The following is a 23571-nucleotide window of genomic DNA, read 5'->3' as shown; positions in this document are numbered from 1 at the left end:
TCTGTGTCCAATCCCCCTTCTTATTCCTTTTGGCTAAGGCCACCTCATCGGGGATGCTGGATTGTTCTCATACTACCTGTCTCTTATCTGAGTGTTGGAATGGTTCCTGGACTGTAGTAGTGATTATGAAAATTCCAACTTTTGTCCCAATCCCGGTCACTGCGGATCCTGATAAATTCCCTATTGTTGAGCTACTTAGAGTCCACAGAGATTTTGGAATCACAGCGGCTATAGTGACAGCCGTGGCGATATCTGCTGCTGCAGCGGTTACGGCCGGAATGGCTATGGCCAATCAAGTACAAACTGCTGCCACCATTAATCAAGTTGTCCAACAAACTTCCACCATACTTGAATCCCAAAATACAATTAATCAACATATTTTGTCAGGGATTTTAGCTGCCAACCAAAGAATAGATTTACTCCAAGCTCAGGTAGAAGAATTGGCTGACTTAGTGCTTTTGGGTTGTGTTGACCAACGTGCACATTTATGCATAACCTCTGTCAGATTTAATGATTCCAGGAATGCTTCCCGCATCATTGGCGAATATTTGGCTGGAAATTGGTCCATGGAAGCGGAAGACATGATCCAGTCTCAACTAACCCAGATAGCTGTCTTAAATAGCACCCGTGTTCATCCCGTGACTTTGGGTCAATTCACCAATTGGATATCTTCTGCCTTTTCCTTTTTTAAAGAGTGGGTGGGGGTAGGCATTTTTGGTGCAATGTGTTGCTTCGGTATGTTTCTCTGTTTGTGGTTTCTCTGTCGCCTCAAGGCCCGCAATGCTCACGATAAGGCTATGATCATCCAAGCTCTTGCAGCTTTAGAAAATGGCAATTCACCTCAAGTCTGGCTTGCGCAGCTTAAACAGTAAATCTTTGACATGGTCGTTGCACCCCAAGTTATTATAACATTGCACTGGGATCGGCATGTCTTTCCTCGTTATTCTCTTAGTGATGGAAAGCCCTTGCACTCTGCCGGTCTTGCTGCCATTGCACGCAGGTGGGTTTCCACACTAATGCTTCTCTATCACCTTAAAGTCCGTGCCTTTCTTTCAGGGTGCTGTCAACTCGTTTGTCGTTGTGTGCAGCCACAGTTCAGCCTCAGCTGTCCCCCTTCATCCACCTTCGTCACGATACAGGATGCAAGGCAAGGCACTGCACTTGAGTGATCCTTGAAGTGGACCTCAAGGAGAGCATGTCCTATTGCATGCGGGTTTGATGTCCACGCCCCGCCCCACGAAAAAAGGCGTCGGCTGATATGGCTTCAGATCTGGGGAAGGGCCCTCCTTAGGACTGAGCCATATATGCAGCCACTTTTGCACAGTGGGATAGGACCTCTACTCTCGCCTGTATTGTTTTCAGAAAACAGAAGGGGGGAACTGTGGTGAGCCGTTTCTGCAGATTATGGTCGCCATTGCAAGATGGCGCTGGCTCCACTGTGGTCTGTAACAAACAACTCCTTGTTTGGGAGAGTTGGTGCATGGTTTCTCAGCACCCTGTGAGAAAGTTCCACGTGGCAGCTTCGCATTGGAGCTTGGGATGCTTTATTAAGGCTGGGAGGGGCATCCGACGAGAGAGGAATTAGACGAAATATCAGGTGCCTGAATAAACTGCTGAAAGAAGATTCCTGAGTTGCGTCTTCCTTGCGGGCAAGGGGTCGCGACACTGTTCTGTTGGTGGTCAGGGTTCTGCCTACCAAGCAGACTCGTGGGGCAGCTGTGCCCCTCCGCAGTTTGTTGGGCCTGACCTGCTGGTGAGTGGCAAGTGCGCCTACCTTGCAGGCCCAGGGGTGGCTCTGCCGCTCCGCGGTTGCTGGGCCTGATCTGCTGGTGAGTCGCAGGTCTGCCTAACTTGCAGGCGCCCGGCGGCTCTGCCCCTTCCCCAACCGGGGCGGGGCAATGTGTCTGGCCGACCGCTGGGCCGGTTCTGTCGGTGGTCAGGGTTCTGCATACCTAGCAGGCTCGTGGGGCAGCTGTGACCCTCTGCAGTTTGTTGGGCCCGACCTACCGGTGGGTGGCAAGTGCGCCTACCTTGCAGGCCCGGGGGTGGCTCTGCCGCTCCGCAGTTGCTTGGCCTGATCTGCTGGTGAGTCGCAGGTCTGCCTAACTTGCAGGCGCCTGGCGGCTCTGCCCCTCCCCCAACCGGGGCGGGGCGATGTGTCTGGCCGGCCGCTAGGCCTGTTCTGTTGGTGGTCACGGTTCAGCCTACCTAGCAAGCACGGGGGGCAGCTGTGCCCCTCCGCAGGTTTTTGGGCCTGACCTGCCGGTAGGTCGCAGGTCTGCCTACCTTGTAGGCTCGGGGGGTGGCTCTGCCGCTCTGTGGATTGCTGTGCCTGTTCTGCTGGTGGGTAGTGGGTCCGCCTACCTTGCAGGCGCCCGGCGGCTCTGCCCCTCCCCCAACCTGAGCGATGTGTCTGGCAGTCCACTGGGCATGTTTTGTCGGTGTTCACAGTTCCGCCTACCTTGCACACGCGTGGAGCAGCTGTTTCATTAGTGCCTGGGCACACTCTCCTTGTTTGCCTCCCTCAGGCCCTAAGTTTGTAGAGCTTGGGGCTAAGAACCCCCAGCTAATTTGCTTACCTTCTGTTAGCCACGCCCCCGTATCTGGTGCAAGAGACCTCAGTTGTCAGCACTGGTGGGAGCGGTAGCCATGAGTCCCACGCCGAGGCAAGTCGGTGCAAGAGACCTCAGTTGTCAGCACTGGTGGGAGCGGTAGCTGGGAGTCCTGCGCCACGTGGCTCCCGCCGGCTCCTGCGCCAGCGCCCCCTCCTGGGTTTCTTGACTACCACACCGGCAGGTCGCTGGGCCTGTTCCGGGCTCCGGCAGCGGCTCTGCTCCGCCCCTCTGGCCTCCACAGTATTCAGCAGGACCCGGACCGAGAAACAGTTTCCGCGGGTTCTTTATCCCTGGGCCAGAGCAGTTCCGGGAGCCAGAATTCAGCCTCTCCGGACTTGGTGCATGCTCCGACAGGAGCAGGCTCCAAGAAGCAGTTTCCGCGGGTTCTATAGCCCTGGGCCAGAGCAGCTCCGGGAGCCGGAACTCCGGGCTCGGTGCGTGTTCTGATAGGAGCAGGCTCCAAGAAGCATTTTCCGCGGGTTATTTAGCACTAAGTCTGAGCAATTTGTCTGCGAGACACAGACAATTGTCAGCCTGAAATTACCTGTTCTATAGCTGAAAGAGCTGCAATCAGTCGAAAACTAGGATGGTGACCTATTGATTGATTTTTGAGACAGGGTTTCACTGGGTTTCTTAGGACGTCGCCAAGCTCTTGAGGCTGGTCTTTAACTTGAGAATAAACCCCTAGTTTTCTACCTCTTATTCTCCTAAGCCACTGGGAGTACAGGCATGTACGACCTTGCACTTCTACCCCAAATTATTACTAGTGGATTATGTGCATTTTTGTTTAGGGCTTTTAAAGAATCTTAAACCTTTTATAAAGATATTTATTAAATTTATTTAAAATATATTTATTAAATGTATTTAAAAATGTCACCAACATTTTTACATATTTGTGTACCGTGGAATCCCTATTAATTATGAGATATTTGCTTGGTTTTGAATGGTTTGGTGCTGAATATTGAACCCAGAGTTGCATATCACTGAGATACATCCACGTTCTTTTTTATGTTATATTTTGAGACAGGCTCTCATTAAGTTGATTGTAGCCTTGTTATGTTAATGAGGCTGTCTTTGAACTAACAATTCACCTGTGTCATTTTCCATAGCTTCTAGAATTTCAGGCATATTCCACCATGCATGACAATTTTAGATTTTTATAATAGCCATTCCAATAGAACTGCATAGGCTGCAGAAAATTTTTTGATTACTGCATTAAATCCCTGAGGCAGTTTACGTGAAGTAACCAGTGTAAGAGTGTTGAGTAAAGATTAGCAAGGATTGTGGAATGTGATAGACATTATTATCTAAAGTACATGTATGGGGCTGGGGATGTGGCTCAAGTGATAGTGAACTCACCTGGCATGCGTGCGGCCGGGGATTGATCCTCAGCACCACATACAAACAAAGGTGTTGTGCCCGCCGAGCACTAAAAAATAAAAATATTAAAATTCTCTCTCTCTCTCTCTCTCTCTCTCTCTCTCTCTCTCTCTCTCTCTCTCTCTTCAAAAAAATAAAGTACAAATATGAAGAAAGGAATTGATGTGAACATACTTTATATACAAACAGAGGTATGAAAATTGTTCTATATGTGTAATAAGAATTACGATGCATTCTGCTGTCATGTATTTAAAAAATAAAACAAATAATATTTATATGTATTGCTGAGAATCAAACTCAGTGCTTGTGCACATGCTAGCAAAGTAGTCTACCACTGAGACACAACTCCAGCCCATGTAACCAGCTTTTTATACTCTCTTTGTAGTAATCAGAAACAACTTTAAAAATTGAAATTGCATTTATATCACTTTTCCTAGTACAATAATGCATTACTAATTAAACTTATTCTTAGTATTTTTTAAAAATAATCTAATGGATGACTGTTATTTCTTTCCAGAGATTATTTTATCACTTCTTTAGGCCTTGGTGAAGGGCCTTTTTTTTTTCAGAATATAGATGTCTTCTATTATCAAATGGGTCCATGCTAAGTGTGTTGAAAATAGTGATTCTAAAACTTCACACAATCTACACATTTCCAAGACTATAGAAGAAAGGGAAAGACAATATTCATAACCAAGAACCCATTTCCATTGGAAGCATAGTATCAGTGTCCAACCTGGAGTATAATCCAGGTCTTTCAGTGGTAAGGTTGTTTAAGAACCACAACCATAGGTTTTTGGAATCCTCTAAAGTACACTGAATGGCTTTAAATCATTACTCTTCTTCAAAATAAAATTTCTGCTACCTACTTAAAAATAAAGCACTATGAATGAGAAAGGTGAATGAGACATAAGTTCTGTGGAGGTACTGAGGTTGAGTTTAATTATAGTTCATTAATAGTCAAATAAGAAGGGCCTTAGGCTGGTCTCATCTTTACAACACATGATATGGAATACTTAGATGAACTGACATGAAATAATGAAGATGCATTTCAGGAAAGTGATGTCACAGAAATTTTCAGGGTAGAATCTTGGAAATGTGGGAAAAATATATTCATATTCATATGCATTTCTATAGAAAAAAATAAGTGATAAGTACATGAGTAGGGCAAATTCAGTATGGCTCATGCATTGTACGTTGAAGGTAATGATAAAGTAATAACTGAGGAGATCCAGAACTCTATAATTGTGGGAGACATTAATAGCAATTTAGAAAAAGAAAATATAGTTAAATCCCTTTAGATTTGCCTCGGTCATCTGTTCCTCTAATGAATTTGATTCTGTCAAATGAAATTATGTGGGTATGGTTCTCTCAGAATTTATGTTTTCTCTTGTTTTTAGGATTTTGTCAGCTATGTCATGTAAAGCCCTGTCTAAACTCCCTTTGGGGGATCTTTTACCTCCTGTTCTGGACTGCAGAGCAGAGATCCACCTCACTCATTCTGTGCAATGAATTGACTTTTGTAAGTCTTTGCCAACAATGGTTGGAAGAACAAGCATATTGGAGGGTCTTTCATATCCTATAATATGGTTGTCAAACCTTGTGGGTTAAAAGGTAATTACTTGCTATGTTAGCAACATCTTCCCTATGAGAAGGGCTTACCTATATTGTTTGGTTTGGAAGCCCCGTGAACACAGAAGAGAAGCATTTATGCTCACAAACAAAGGAATGCCAAAAGCCATTAGATGTGAGAAAATACATAAAATAAAATCTTCTCTTAGAGCTTTCAGAGGTAAAAAGTTTATTTCTGTTTTCTAGAAGAAAACTAAAATTTCTCTTTGGCCTGACAATTTTTTGATGTTTTAAACTTGCTTGCAATTTCTACCTGTGTTTTGAATTCACCTATGCCTGGCTATCCCTTTCCAGATAGCAACCCTCTCTAAAACCTTACTGGTGCCTCATAAATTCTGGCTCCCACTGACCCAATAACAATTCTCTCTAAATCTCAGTGGCAGCTCATAAATTCTAAGTCTGGAGCTGAATTTATTCCCTCCCTTGAAATGTTAGCCATGTAGATCCTTAACCTGCTATCTGCCTTTATATTATGATTTTCAAAATCTTGTTAGCTCTAAGTACCTTAGCACCCACCTCCTTTGTAACTTTTTGTCCTGTAAAAATATTTTCCTGAAGATCAGGGGGATGATCTCTAGCAAGGGGTCTTGTAAGAGACAGCCCTGGCCAGCTTTTGTCTACAAAATACAATCTTGAATTAATTTGATTTAAAATTGGAGTTGGTGGTCTTTACTTTGTGTTTTGGTTTAAGATTAACCTTTTTTTTAACTTTACTGTAAATAAAACCAAAGAACACAACAAAACTCCTGTAAATGAGCCAGGTGCATAAGAATAGTCATTCCTTACTGAAAGCACAGTATTCATTATAGAAATGCTATAAAAGATCTCTCAAATATCAAGAGAGTTTAGGAGGTAGAAATTTTATTTCTTTCAGAATATAGGTAGTAAAATAGTACAAAAGAGAAAATGTGAAGCATGAATATATTAAGTAATATGCAAAAAAATCACCAAAATATTTATTACAAAAAATCATATCTACAGAAATGGTTCAAAGAAGCTGTCTTTTTGTCAGGAATAAACATTTGGATAAGAATGGAAGTTTTGGTTCTCTTTTTAAGTAGTTTTACTCACAGTGAATTATCTTTACACTATTTCTGCATTTTACTGGTTGGAACTAATTATAATTCATATATCTTCAAAAAAGGTACTGAATGCAGAAAAATATTATTGCTCATGTTTGAATCACTTACATTATTTGATCTTTCCCTTTTTAAACCAAAAATCAGCATAAAACCATCTCTTAATAAATATCTCTATCTCTGTATATTAGCAGCAACTGAGTTATAAAATTTGCTATGATAACTTGTCTCTTCATGTACTTAAAGACTATGAATTTGCTGCTTAGCACTTAGGTATAATTCTCTATGGTGTTCTCTAGTTATTTTTGTCTCTATGTTTTATACCAAGCTCTTAGTATGTGCCTTAATTACTCTGTGTAGCAATGTAGGATTTATGTCTTATTTTTGACACTTTGTTTCCAGAACTGTGTCTAAAGGGAAATATTTACAAAATGATTATCGAGGAAAAAAATCTATTTAGTATTATATTTTATTTTATATTTATTTATATGTTTATGTATTATACATATTTTATTATTTAGAAACACACTTTGATCTGAAACTATAGTGCTACTGGTGTACGTTAGCTTGAATTGGTTGTGAGAAACAAACTAAAAAGACATTTCTCTGTGTTGGTTGGTGATTTCTGGAATCTCAGGAACCTAGTGAATAATGGCAGAAATAAGTAACTCTCTAGTTTGAGACAGAACCACCAAACTAGATGATGTTTTGCTCCTGCTTTCTATCTTGATCATTGGAATCATAACTTTAAATATACATGGAAGACTTTTGGAATTCTGTACTGTTACTTCTTTTAAAGAAAATCAATGAAAGTGAAAAATAATGCAGGAAAGATAGATAATTAATTTCAAACTATTCATTTGTTAAAATAAATAATTTTTTTAAATCACCAGAAATTCTGAAAAGTTAGAAAAGTTGAAAGCTTTAGAAGTAGCCTAAGGCAATTTCTCTTTTCTCAGGATAGTAGACTATGTTTCTCTTTTCTCAGGACAGTATACTATGTCTCCAACTCATTCCTCTATAGGATTGGACTGTGTGCAAATATGAAAAATAAGTGCTAAGATGCCCCACATGGCTTAGAAGTTTAAAATCCTGACAGAAGCTCAAATCTGCCATTTTTCTACTTTACAGAATACAAAATCTTAAATTTATAAACTTCACAAACATTTGAAGAAGTGTAATTCAAAATGACCTAAAAAATGAAAAAATCATTGAAGGATGACCCATTGAACATGAGGACTTATAATATTGAAGCCCTTATATTAAATGTCTTCTTATCATTGTCAAAATTTTCCATGTTCATATTATCAATATATTAATCAAAATTTTTATACATTTAATAACAAATATCTAATTTCCTATTTTATTCTGTCTGTTCAAAATTAGTAGTAATCAATATTAATAATTTAATGCTCATACTTTTAAAGTATGAAACATATACTTTAAAAGCTATGGCTATAGCAAGTGAAAAATCCAGCCTAATTTTCATTTAAGACTGGAAGCCATCTCATCACAAAGGCATGAAAAGTTAATTTCTGCTTCATTATAAATTACCTTGATTTGTAACCTTGCTTGAAATGCCTTCCAGTGCCTTGAACTCATCCATTTCTGGTTTTCCCTGATGAGATAACAACCCTCACTGAAACTTTAGTGATGACTCATAAATTCTGGCTTTCCCTGACCAAATAACAACTCACTCTGAAACTTTAGTGGTGCATCATAAAATCTGATGTTGTTATCTAAATTTACTCCCTAAGTGCTGAACCATTTAGACCATTAACCTACTACCTGCATTTGTATTATGCTTATGAAAATCCTGTTATTCGTGTAAGTTCTCAAGACACCCCCCTTTTGCAACCTTTTGTGCTATAAAACTACAGTCCTAGAGAACTGGAATGGTGTCTTCTTTTCCCATGGGTTCCAGGAGAGACTGTTATGCTCAAATATGGGACCCCCAAAAGACCACCAGAGACCAAGATCGATGTAAGCACCAAAGAGATGTTTATTGCAATCTAGCTCAGTCCTCCACACATACAGCAACTGGTGGCTTAGAGGCCCTGAGCCCAGGGTTAGCAGTTTTATAACTCTTTTGGAAGGCAGGAACCCCACATACAACATAGCATCTCTTAGCAAATCATCACACACCTTGGAAAAATCATATACAACTGAAAAACATGATTAGCACATTCACTGGTGAGAAAAAGTTGGGTAAGCGTGATTAATTAGTACAAGATGGGTATTCATTTGAACAGACTGGCTTAGGCCACAAGGGGAGTGTATGCTGAACTGTATGGTTTCCTAATATGTTATCAACCACCATAAACTACTGTAAGTGTCATTTGAAATCCCAGGAATTTTCCCTGCTTCATGCTGATTGGTGGCTGCTAAGGGGTTGCTATGGATCCCCACCTAGCCTGACTGAGTCACAGACACCAGGCCCAGCAGATGTCGTCTGTTATTTGTAGATAAACAACTCAGCAGGTTGGGTATGAGCCTAGGAGGGCTCTGTGTGTCTTTCCAAGGACAAGAGTCAAGCCCCCTTCTTTCAACAGTCTTTGATCTGAGGTAGAGGCTGGTTTCTCACCTTATACCGTATGGTTTTTTTATGTATTTTTTTTTAGCTGTAGCTGGATACAATACCTTTATTTCACTTATTTATTTTTATGTGGTACTGAGTATTGAACCCACGGTCTTGCACATGGGAGGTGAGCACTCTACTGCTGAGCCACAATCCCAGACCCTTATGTCTTGTTTTTATTGGACATTTTTACTTTAGGGGTTTTTTTCCCAGTTCAAACTTCAATCTGTCACCTAAAAAGAACAGAGATCAATCAATCAATCAATAAAATTTTATAATTATTGTCATCATTTTATATTAATTCCTGAATAATATACAAGCACATGTAATTCATAAACTGAAATGACTTTATATGTAAGTTTAAATTTAAAGTAGTTCCCACTTATGGGAAAACAACCTTGTCTTAAAATAACAGCAGCCTGAGACACTGGGGTACATTTCTCTGATTAAAAAAAAAAAAAGAAACAGCACTCAGTGACCTGAGATTCTAGCCCTTATTCTTGCCTGGATTGGATAATATTTCCTGTCACTCAAAAAAGGGCTCACTTCTCTCAGATCCAATGTTCATTATCTGAAGTCCCTTCCAATCAAGAGAATTTTGTGGGAACTGTCCAATCCTGTGTGTCATCAGGGAGTAGGAGGGTGGGCTTTCACTTCTTATCTCCTGAGTCCTCCATTTTTGCCATCTGTAGTCTCATACTTCAGAGTCACAGGTTGTTCTGCAATGCAGGAACTGAGGATCCCAAGTAGCCCTACTTCTGAGAACCAGGAAATGGTGAGTGTGCATTGGCCTAGCAAGGGAGGCTGGGGGAGGAAGACTATTGGAACCACAAGACTGGCTGTGTTGAAAACAGGAGCTAGCAGATTGGGACTCTGGGCAGTTTCTGGAGTCTGCAGGCTTAAGTCCTCCACTGGGCCACTATGTCCTAAGTCCTACTGGCCAACCAGATGGGGAACATGTCACTGGTAGAGACTCTTTGCTGCCTTCCTTAAGCTCAGAGGGCATCCTCAGAATCTGCATAAAATACTATGTGGCAGGTGTGTTCCTGCAGCCCAGTGTCTTACCAGATGCTGGAGTTTGACAGGTGAAATAATCATCAAAATCAAATCTCCAAGGGCAATTTTCCTGCAGGAGAGGGGCTGTCATTTTGTCATTATGGTACCTAATTTCTTTTTGGGCTAGCTAATTTTCATTTTGACATTCTTTTGTTTTTACTTTCTTCATTATTATTATTTTGTAAAAGTTAGGAGAACTCAGGGATACTTTACTACTTAGCCATCTCCTTGGAAGTGGAGCCAGATTTACAGATAGGTAGTTAGTGTATTTAGGTAAATTGGGTCTAATAGCCAGTAAGATCAAGAATGAACACCATATTGAGGATGGAGTCAAGAATAAGGGGAATTGAAAATGTCCCCAAGGCCCTGAGCCCATCGCAAAGAAATTTTAATGAAGCAGCTCACAGCAAACATGAGGATGCTAATCCAAAAGCCCTTCCTGACCAGATTACTCCTTCAGCCCACCTGTCCTCCACACTTTGGGTCTTCCCACCTATATTCCAACACTGAAAGATAACAGAACAAAGGACAGGAATGTGATAGGAATGAGGGATAGCTGAAGGAAGACCTTAGCTATTAAAAAGCTAAAAAGACCTTAGTTCTAAAAAAAAATACCTTTCATTGATTCTACCTCTTTGGCCCCCCTTTTTCTTCTCGGGAGAAGTCTTTTCTACTGTCCTTTAATAAAGCTTCTACTTTTTGCTCTAAACCTGCCTTGGCACAGTTCTCTGGTGTCATACTTCAGCATTTGGGAAGCAAGGACTCTTCACCCATAAACAGCCCTAACAGGTTTAAATTTATTTTGAGAAAGGCCCTAGCTAAGTTGCTGAGATTATTTTTGTTATGGTTTGATTTATCTAGAATTTTCTATTGCAATAAAGCATACTGTTTTTACATATATATATGTTCATATGGGGATCTTATTTATATTGTGATTCTTTGATGATTATTGTAATATTATAATTTCACAATATCTATGAAAAGTAGGTCATGATAAGTTCGTTTTTTGCTCTTATAATTGAAAAGGTTTTTGACTAAAGTTACATATAACTTTGTAGATGAATTTTTAAAATTTATGCTTATTGCATTATTGCTGTATTTAATAGTCAGGTTTATTTTGACATAACCATAAAACATGGAATATAATTTGCCCCCCTTAGGTATCCAGTAGTTCCCTTTTGCCTATTCTCCTATTTTCTTCTATCTTATATTTATTTATCATTTTTTAAAAAATTATTGCTTCATAGAATACACATAAAAGTAGACTTCATGTGATATGTTCATATTTGTACACAGAAATTTGATGAGATATATTGTTTAATTTGAAAGAAAATTATCATCTTTATAATGATGAGTTTTATCCTCTGTACATGGGATGTATATTTCAGTCTTTTATGTGCTTTTTGTGACTTTCATTTTCTCATAATTTCTACATATTTAGTTTCTAAAAATGTACACATATGAAATACCACTTGCATAAGGCACCAATGTAAAATTTATGCATAGTGTTTTATGCTCTTTTGTAAACTGGATATATTATGGAATGTAACTGGCTCTAGTTACCAATTTTCCTACAGATTATTATTTATATCTTCCATGATCTATATTGAATTGAGCCGTGTCCTTGGGCTTCAAGTGTTTGGGTGAGTACCATTGAATACTTATATGTTATTATGATCACATATGCTCTAATTTCAGTAAGTCTCTGTGATTGGGAGTATCATGTATATTCAATAGCAAAATAGTTTCCACAAATAGATACTAATTTAAACTCCTTTTGAGTTAATGATTATTGATTTGTTTTAAATGTTTATCAATATTACTTAATTTTTGCCATGATGGGTTTTTATTTTGTATTTCTTAAGTTTCTAAAGTTTTTGAATTTTATTTTTAATAAACATATCTCATGTATAAATTTGTACTTCAAACTTCTGTCCTTTATATCTTTTTGGCTTAAAAGATGAGAAAAGAATCTAAAAATGCAGCTAGCGATTGATTTCAAGAAAAAGAAAATGTTTTAAATTATTTTTTTAAATTGACATTTTTCTTTCCTCATCTTTTATTATAGATTTTTTTGTATGATTGTAAAGGTAGGTTATTTAAAGTGGATTCCAGGGCTTATCTTTGTTAATTACTACAGGAAAAATAAATAAAAAATTTCTCTACACTATGGCTGCATGAAAGTGATTAAATTTCTTTAAAATTAAATGGTAATAAAATTGTTAAATGACATATTTACTAAACATCCACTCATTAAAATTTTTTTCTGTAATATTTTTGGCAGTGAATCATGAACTCTATTATCTGGATTTTGGAGTTTAATATAAAATCATATGGAATAAAATTTGGCCACTCCTAGAAATATTTATACATAATTTGTTGTTTACTTAATGACATGTTGTGGAGATAGCAACTAATGAACATATTTATTTTTAGAAATACTTACTTTTTTCCTTTTCAGTTTCTATAAAGACTTTTAGATTTATTTCCCTACTGAGTCACTCAGGGCCACTGATGTGTGTGTGTGTGTGTGTGTGTGTGTGTGTGTGTGTTTTTGTTTGTTTGTTTGTTTTGGTAATCTCCAGGCATTTACCCTTCTAAGAAATCTGTCTTCTGAGCTTTGTTTCTGAAGATTTTCTTAAAATGACAGAAAAAAAAGTATTTGTGTTGCCCCTGAAATGTATTCTCAATGCACTCTCTTCAAAATGGAGAGAAAATAATATTTCCCCAGACTGACATCCCTGTGTCAGGAGCTAAATATACATTGCTGATCTTTGAAGAAATTTCTACAATTCTGTCTCTGGGTAGTTTTCTCTTGTCTGCTGAATTGCCTTTTAGTATCCACATACACCTGTTTTTTCATATACTATGTGAATAATTTTAGAGGGTACAGATGAATAATGCTCTTCATGGACGCTATGAATACCTGTGTGTTCTGTAGTGCACAGCTGAGAAAGCCCTGGGAGACACTGTGCAGATTCTACTTGGTTAACCATTATCTGCCACTCACATGAATTTTCTTTCAAAAGCTTGTATTAATCTTTTCACTTTAGGCATCCATGTCATCCACATTCCCAAGTATAAAAGTTTGAATCTTTCTTTTCTGAACTCCAGGTTCCATTTCTTTTATGGTTCAATGTGGTGCAAATAATTATGTTTTTTGTCTTTCTTTTACACTTTGTTTCTAATAAAAATGTTCTCTGCTTCAAGCCAATATTTTCCATGTTCCGCTATGTTTAGAAAATGACATAGAAAATTGTGTTTAATAATTTATAAAGGAGAGTTGAAAATACTTCTTTCTTGTATTCCCCTTCCTTAGAAACTGAACCAGAACTATGCTTGGCCTTTTGAAGGGGGCACCATAACCAATCAGATATATAGAAAAAATGTTGATTGATTGTATATTCTCTTCTAAGAATTCTCTGTTCAGATTCTTGGCCCATTTCATGATTGGGTTGTTGTTGTTGTTATTATTATTATTATTATTATTATTATTATTATTATTATTATCATTATTTGCTTAGCTTTTTGAGTTCTTTGTGTACCCTAGAGATTAGTGCTCTATCTGATGTGTGATGGGTAAAAAAATCATTCTAGGATGTAGGCTCTCTCTTCACCTCACAAATTGTTGCTTTTGCTGAGAATAAACTTTTTAGTTTGATTCCATCCCATTTATTAATTATTTGTTTTAATTCTTATGCTATAGGTGTCTTATTAAACAGTTTGGGGCCTAGTCCCACATGATGAAGATTAGAGCCTGCATTTTATTCTGTTAGATGTAGAGTCTCTGGTTTAATTCTGAGGTTCTTGATACACTTTGAGTTGAGTTTTCTGCATGGTGAGAGATAATGGTTTGTTGAAGAGGCTATCTTTTCTCCAGTGCATGTTTTTGGCACCTTTGTCTAATATATTATAATTGTAATTTTGTGGGTTAGTCTCTGTGTCCTCTATTCTGTACCATTCGTCTACCAGTCTTTTTTTTTTTTTTTATTGCCAATGCCATGCTGTTTTGTTACCATTGCTCTGTCGTCTAGTTTAAGGTCTGGTATAGTGATGCCACCTGCTTCACTCTTCCTGTTACGGATTACTTTAGCTATTCTTGGTCTCTTATTTTTCGAGATAAATTTCATGGTTGCTTTTTTTATTTCTATGAGGAATGCCATTGGGATTTTGATCAGAATTGCAGTAAATCTGTATAGTGCTTTGGTAGCATGGTCATTTTGATTATATTAATTCTGCCTATTCGTGAGCAAGGTAGATCTTTCCATCTTCTATGGTATTTTTTTTTTTATTTTTTTCTTTAGGGTTCTGTAGTTTTTCTTGTTTAAATCTTTCACCTCTTTCATTACGTTGCTTCCCAAGTATCTTATTTTTTCGAAGTTATTGTAAATGGGGTAGTTATCTTCATTTCTTTCCAGAAGATTTTTCACTAATATACAGAAATGCCTTTGATTTATGGGTGTTGATTTTATATCCTGCTACTTTGATAAATTTATTTACTAGTTCTAGATGTTTTCTGGTGGAGCTTTTTGAGTTTTTTAGGTGTATAATCATATCTGGCATTTGCAGATAAATGGATAGCATTGGAGAAGATAATGCTAAGTGATGCTAGCCAATTTCAAAAAAAATGCCAAATGTTTTGTCTGATATAAAGAGGCTGACTCATAATGTGGTAGGGAGGGGGAGCATGAGAGAAATAGATGGATTCTAGATAGAGCAGAAAGGTGGGAAGAAAAAAAAAGGGGGCAAAGGATTAGCAAGGATGGTGGAATGTAATAGAGTTCATCATCAAAAGTACATGTATGAAGACACAAATTGGTATTACCATACTTTATATACATCCAGGGATATAAAAAATTGTGCTCTATACATGGAATAAGAATTGTAATGCTTCTGTTATCATTTATTTAAAAAATTGAAATAATATGAAAAGAATGTGTATAAATTATATATATTAAATATGTGCATGTTATATATACATAGAACATATATATATATATATATATATATATATATATATATATATATATATATATATATATATATATATATTTATGTATAGATCTAGGAGAAAGCAAGTCTCTTTCCTGAATTTTAAAAAATCATTAATTTATGAATTTGTTATAATTTGCTATTAGAGCAGAATGCAATTCACTTAATAGTATACAAGTGGAGCACAAAATTTTATTTCTCTTATACAGAAAGTATAATTACAAAACCCATGTAACTCTGTGTACAAAATATTTCCATCTCATTCCACCATCTTACTTACCTCTATACCATTTACCAACACCTCCCTCCCCTTTGTCTTATTCAAAGTTTCTTCATTTCTTCCATGCTACCTTCCACTTCACTCATTGTGGATCAGCATCCACTTAGCAGATTAAACATTAGGTCTTTGGTTTAGTGGATTGGTTTACTTTCTTTAATATGATATTCTCCAACTCTATCCATTTACTTCCCAATTCCATAATTTTATTCTCTTTATGCTCAGTAATATTTCACTGTGTAAATAGACCATATTTTCTTTATCCATTCATCTCTTGAAGAGCATATAGATTTGTTCTATAGTTTCCCTTTGTGAATTATTTTGCTATGAACATTGATGTGGATATGCCACTGTATTATGCTGTTTTCAGCTCTTGTTGGTCTAAACTGAGGATTGGGATAGCTGGATCAATTTTGATTCCTTTCCACGTTTTCTAAGGAATCTCCTTATTCTTTTCAAGATTGATGTCACCAATTTAGAGTCGTCACCAATTTGAGGGTGCTGTTCCAAAAATACATCTACTTTATTAGGAATATTTTAAATACATAATGGTGATTTTCACATAGTGGAAATTATGGATTATACTGTAAAATTCAATTTTTACTATTTTTATATAAATTCTAAAAAAATAATTAACTTTCCACCTCATATAATTTTAATGCTCAATCTGTTTCCATACAACAGAAGTTAACTGAAATTTTACGGGATTGTCGCTGTATTATTTTCCTCCATAAATAATATATTTACATATATAATCCACAAATTCAAAAGGCCTCATATGCAAGTTTAAATGCAAATGCTTTTCTGGGTTGGCTGGATTTTACTTCTCCAAGGATACCTAGCCTTAAATTAGCTGCAGCCTCAAAAGAAAAAAAAATAAATGTACAGACAAGACCCTACAATTGTGACATCATTTATTTTTAGATTTGATGTTATCTCCTGTCACTCAAAAAACTCACTAGGCTCAGATTGAGCATATGATGACATAAGTTGTGTCCAATCAGGAGCCCTTATATAAGCATTGTCCAATCCACACATATTCAGTAAAGAGAAGCAAGTTTTGACAATCTGGTGTGAAGCCTGCCAGTGTGGGTATCCATTTCTAGTCTCCCTCACTTATGTTCAGTGAACCTGATTTTTTCTCCTGTATAGGTACTGTGTGATTAATAGAGAGGACACTTGGTTCCTAAAAATACAGTAAATGATGAGTGTGCAGTGAAATCCTGAGACTGGATGGTGAGTCTGGTTGAAACTGGCTGCACTGACTATGGTGGGAACTGGCAATGGTTGGCTAGAATCCCTGGTGTAATCTTTGGTTTCTCCAGTCCTGTGTCTTCTTCTGAGAAAGTTCAGCCATGAATCTCCACTGGCCAGTCAACTGGACCATATATTAACAGTAGACCCTGCAAGTCCTATAGTATTCTATAGAATATCTTCATCCCCTACTTTAAATTTTATTTGAGAATATTTGTGGCAATATTTCCGAATCTTCTCAGATTGTGTTATGGATTCTGGAGTCAGGAGATCATCACAATCACAACTCCATGTATTTTTTCCTCCAGGAGAGGGATGAGATACTCTATAGGTATCTCAGTTTTTCTTTACTCCTGAATTCATTCTCCTTCTTTTTTGAGATTGTGGTATTGTGGATTAAGCCAGAGGTACTGTACCATTTAGCTACATACCTGGTACTTTTTTTTTTATCTCCAGACAGTTGCTGAGTGTGATTTTAAATTTGTGTGCCAGTATTGTGAGTTGTATTTTTATATAAAATTTTAGCTTACTGTTCAATGACAACTTCCCCCTTTTCCCAGTATTATCAGTTACATTTTTGCAGTATTATCAGTTACTTTACCCATATTATATTTCAAATGAACATGGTATTTTCAATTGTTATTCCAAAAACTGGATAAGACTTTTAAAATAATCTTTTTTTTCCCCTCTGGGTGCAATGATACATGCATATTAATTCCAGAGAGTCAAGTGGCTAAGTAAGAAAGGTTGCAATTTCATGGTAAGCATCAGGAACTTAGGTAGACCAATTAGACAATTAGGAAAACCTCTCTCAAAATTTTAAAACATGGCTGGGTATGTTGCCCAGAATTAACATGCTCCTGTTTCAAATCCCCAGTACCATGGACAAAAATCAAAAGCAAAAATTTTGTTGTTGTTGTTTATGAGCATTTTACATGATTGAAAAGTAAAGAAGAATCCTTTGATCTTGGAAAAATCATGTGTTTCTATTCTTTCTTTATGTCTCCAAGGGCAGTCAACCTGTCAGAGTGTCTTTATGCTCAGATTTTCTTTTGTGAAATGTATATGAGAGCATTCTCATTCCCTACTCTGGTATTTTCCTGGAACTGTGTTTCAGAACGTATGTAATATGAGGATCCCACACCTGTCAAATCTAATGCCTCTCATAAGTCCAGACCAGTATTAGGGGCTTATTTTATTCAAAAGCAGTATAAATGTAGATAGTATAGTTTCTCAAGGAAGTAACTGAGAGAACTCTCAACTTCCATTTTTTTAAATGTCCACTAATTTTATTGTCTAGCACAGTGTTTCTTTCTACCATATCAATACACTTGGAGTACTATGTACTATTCCACTTTTTGAGAGTTGACATTCTAACAGATGTGCTAATGTAGAAGATCTTATAGTTGGCCTGTGCACTAAAATTCTGATGTAAGCTTTTTAGATTCCAGGGTGCCTTATGCTCACTGGAAAAAAAAAGATATACACCTATATTAGAAATAAAGAGGTATCTGTGATTGTAACCATTCTTTTTCCATAATATTTGAGATTTTAGCCCATTAGAATGTTTGCACACCAATGTGAAACCACTCCTTTTTGATCTAGGGAGATTTGCACCTGCACAGTTACCAGAGGTTTCAATGCTCTGAGGTTTCAGATACAGTCTATTGAATGGAAAAAGTTAATATCGGGAAAAATTACTTACAGAAAGAATTGGTTAGTTCTGGGGTTATTAGTAAAGTGAGCTGGGTGAGAGAGCTGAGGAAGTGCTAAACTGACACTTCGGTTTTCAGTGGTGGTCTGTATTTCCCTGTTAATTTTTTGGTACTGTCTAGATAAAAGTTGAACTGTCAACAACAGCTCTTTGCATTTTTAGAGAATGTTGGCAAATCCCTCTAAGGGATTAACGGTTTTTTTTTTTTTTAAGATTTAACATATTTTTCACTCTAGTCTAATGGAATAAAGCCCATGAATATTGCATGACCATAGAAAACCACTTATTTTTCCCTCTGGAGTTGATACTTATGTATATCTTATTTCTTCCTCTTTGTGTACAGATAAATTAGCATTTAAACTACAGGCAATTTAGAGTTAAATAATATATTTCAAAACCAAATCAATCTTCCTTTATTTATATTAACACTGGATTTGGGCATTTTGTTCCAGTAATTTTGCATATTGCTCAAATCAGGAAAATCTTCAAGTGCATTCTACATATCTCTTGGTCGATATATTTTTTTTTTCAGTTTTCCAATGTGTGTGCCCCTAATTCCTTTACAGTTTTAAGAAGGCCTCCAAACAGGAGTAAATATTTATTTGGTGTATTCATAAACAGAGGGAGGCTTATATTTTGCTTTTATTTTTATTTTATTTTTAAAATTATCTCTTTATATCTACTGTTTGGTGGATGCTTGTGTATAATTCCAGTGTCACACACATTCTACACACAAGTCCCTACTTGTGATCTGTGCCTATGGTTCTAACATCTACATTGAGGTTGGATTGAGGTTGACATGAATACCATTTTTTCACTTATATTAAATATTTTATTGATATGTTTTGATTTATATACTTATTATACTTAACAATAAAAAGATATTTGCCTACATATGAATTTCCCTATGTAGTTTTCCGTATTGTGATTTCTTTATCTTAAAATTACTACACTGTTGCAATATTATAACATGTATTAGTGTCAGGTAATAATCACTAGTACATTTGCTCTTATATATGAGAGAGTTCTTGGCTAATTTTGTATACATTTAAATTTCCAGGAAAATCTTAGAAGTTTTTGCTTTGAATTCTTCTTTAACAAAAACTAAAGCATGGTAAAATTTTGACCAGTTATTATTATAGGTTAACTTGGGAAAATGGTCATTTTTACAATAGATTTATCCTTTGTAAATATGTTAAATATTTGAGTCTTTTATATGCTTTTCTATATTTTTATTTTCTCAAATATTGCATATTCATTTTCTAAATATACTTGCATATGAAATGCAATATTCATGTGACATTGGCATAAAACATACATGGTATTTTGTAGTTTTGTCAAACTGAATATAATACATCAACAATAATTCTAGTTCTTTGAATTTACTATTTATAAAATTTAATAATTATTTCTTTCTCTATAACCATGCCCTTGGTTTCAACACTGGAGGAATATGGCTGTATTCTCACATGTACAGTTGTTGTAATTTTAGTCTCTGTTTCTTGTGTGGGTACATCACATACATTTGATTACAAAACAGTTTGTACAAATGGATAATAAAAGCTTAAATTATTATTTCCCACTTTTGTGAATGCATTCATTCCACATATTCATCATTACTATTTAATTCATCTATATGATGTGATTTTATTCAATGTTACCAAATTTCTAAAGATTTTGAGTTTTATGGTTATTGAACACTTAGATATATCCTTTTAAAAGTGTCTCTTCAAGAATTTATTCTGCTTTTCTTTTGCAATCTGTTTTATATTTTGTTTCTTGATTATATGAGGAAATTAGATTTTTTTACCTTGTCACTTTTGTACCTTTAATGTAATAATTTGATGAATAGATTTTTTATTAATATTTTGTAATTCATAAATTTACACATATTATATTGTATAATTTTGAAAACAAAAACTATTGTTTTTCTTTTGTGATATTAGGGATCAACCAAAGTGTCGTATTTCTGAGAATATTCTCAATTCTGTTTTAAATTTTATTTTCAGATGAGGTTTGCTCAATTTCTTCAGTTGGCCTTAAATTTTCAACTTCATTTCTTAGACTCCAGAATAGAAGATATTTCAGGTGTGCATGAGCATATGCACCCTATCTTTTGTATGAAAACTTCTGAGCTTTGTACTTTCTTATATATTTCAGTACTATTTATTAATAACATATATTCAGAATTTAAAGTCAAAATGTGTTGTAATATTTAATGAGTGAAGGCATAAAATAGCATTTTATTATCACACTGTTTTTCCCAATATCCGAGCGTCATTCTTTGAAATGAATACAATGTTTTTCTCTTCCCTGCACTGTAATCTTCATTATGTATCACTGCCTAAATAACAAGAGACTTATAAAGAGTTTTGTTGTTCTGGTTTTCTGTAGTTCCACCATTTATTTTATTATGAGGTTTACTCTGATTGATTTAATTTCATAACATCAATCATGTGGCATCATGGTAGTTTGGTCAGGAGGAGACTTTATCTACAACAGTGGATATACCAAATATCTTAGCCATGTACTAGTCTATACCATCTAGATTCTTGTCATTACACTCAGAGAATTGGAAAATTGCAGAAGATTCTTAGGAGAAATTTTCCAGAGTGTATTTCCATCATGTGAGAAATTAGTATATAGGCATATTTTTGCAATTATTAACTGTATAATTGATATAATTTTTATTTGTTGAATTTTCAAATTTGCTAGTGCTTTTTAAATTGTATCTGCTTTTTATTTATTTTTACTGAAGATTGAACTCAGAAGTGCTTAACCATGAAGCCACATCCTCACTCTTTTTTTATATTTTATTTAGAGACAGAGTCTTGCTGAGTTGCTAAGTTCTCACTAAGTTGCTCAATACTATATACATATAATATTGTCTTAGAACTTATGATCTTTTTTTATCCTCCTCAGTCACTGGAATTAAAATGATCTATCATTAGACCTGGCTCATTTGCTTTTTAAAAGCACCAACATGGATATTGCTAACTCTCTCTCTGCTATGTTCATCTTTAATAGCTTCTAATTTTGCTCCTTTTTTTAAGATTTTCTTACTTTTAGTTTATAAAATTTACTTTTTATTGGGATGGATGATTTGATAATAAATTCTAATCATTTTACGGCTTAATATTTTTTTGTATGTTTTATTTCAACCTCAGGTTTAGATGAATTTCATTTTTTTTAGCTGTATGGAGGTCTAAGTGAAACATAATAACCTGTATGGATATTGTTAAATAAATGGAACCACAATTTTGCCGATTTTTTGACTGTACAGTATATACCCAAAGAACATAAAATCAGCATACTACATTGAAACTGTCACATTAATATTTATAGCAGCACAATTCACAATAGCTAAGCTATAAAGCCAACAATTCCATGATAAATGGGTCCATTCAGTGATGACAGGATAAAAAATTGTTGGTTTATCCTATGTACACAATAAACTATGAATCAGCCTTAAAGAAGAATGACTTTATGACATTTGTCAGTAAATGGATGAATCTGGAGATTTTATTGCTAAGTAAAACAAACCATTTCTTTAAAACCAAAGGTTGAAAGTTTTTGCTGATATGTGAAATCTAAAGCTCATAAAGCAGAAAAGGGTAAGAAAAAAATCAGTAGATTTCACAATGGTAAACAATTAATAAACAAATAAAAGGGAAGGGGATGAAAATATTAAATATATATATATGAATCCTACCATGATAGCCACCAACAAGAAAAGGATTTGATTTAGGAAAAGATATATTCTATGCTTGCATAATGTCATAAAAATTGATTTTACAATCAGGTAGAATTAGAAAGAACCAATAAAATAAAAAACAAATTATATTTGTTTGAAAAGCTATATGTATGTTCTATTATAAACATCATACAATATATACATCAAACAAAGTTTTTATGCATATGTATATATTATTTTGTATGTTATAAATTGTTAAAATTATAAAAAGGAAAATCCAAACAGGATTGCTTTTGCTATTTTTTATATTAATAACATACATAAGTACCATAAAATGTTTGAACTTAAATTCACTGTTAAATATTTCCATTAAGTGGTCTGTCTACCTTGTTAAATTTCAAAATTTCTCTTATACCATTGTTAGAGATCTCACTACATATTCAGAAGAGCCAGCTCCATCAGAGAAATTACAAATAAGATTCTACACTTTAGTGAATCTCTGATTAGTGGTTGTACAATTAAAATTTGAGGATTCCCTTTTTTAATTACCATAATTTTCTCATCTGAACAATATGTATATTTTAGATCATAAAATATAAAATTATAAAATATGTATTTTTGTAGTAATGTCTGAGTTTCATATTGTGTTACATAAATGCGGATTATATATTTTTTTTGAACTTAAATCACTTTATCTGCAGAAGTAGATAATAGTATCATTGGGTTCCAAAACAACCTACATGATAGTCTACTAACTCTCATTTTAACTTCGATTACCTTACAGACTGTGCAAAAGTTCATGTGGTCAATGTGTTAATTATTTACATATTCTTATTTCAGGTACCGTTAACATTCAGGGATATAGCCATTGATTTTACTGAAGAGGAGTGGGAATGCCTTCAGCCTGCTCAGAAAAACTTATATAAAGATGTGATGTTACAGAACTATAGAAACTTTGCCTTCCTTGGTAAGTTTAATTTTCCATTAAAATTTTTAATTAATAATTATTATTTAATTTACTTATCTTGTATCTTCTGGGAACTTCTCAATGAGTTTCAGATTTGTGTTTCAAAGAAAAAGGGCATTTTTAGTATAGATATTCTACTCTTTAATATATATTATTTTGCACTTTAATCTTTCTCTTTCTCAGTGTGTTATACATCCTTCACTTTAGATAAATAGTACCTACCATGATTTAGTGATGTAAACTATTGTAGCCTACACATAGAAGGGGACAGAGTTGAGAAGTTCAAATGGAGAAAACCAAACTAAAAAATGTTGAAAGAGTAGTTATTCAGCA

Source organism: Callospermophilus lateralis, chromosome 7, assembly GCF_048772815.1.
Source record: "Callospermophilus lateralis isolate mCalLat2 chromosome 7, mCalLat2.hap1, whole genome shotgun sequence".
NCBI classification, from domain to species: Eukaryota; Metazoa; Chordata; class Mammalia; order Rodentia; family Sciuridae; genus Callospermophilus; species Callospermophilus lateralis.
Note: the sequence above shows the minus strand (reverse complement) of the source record.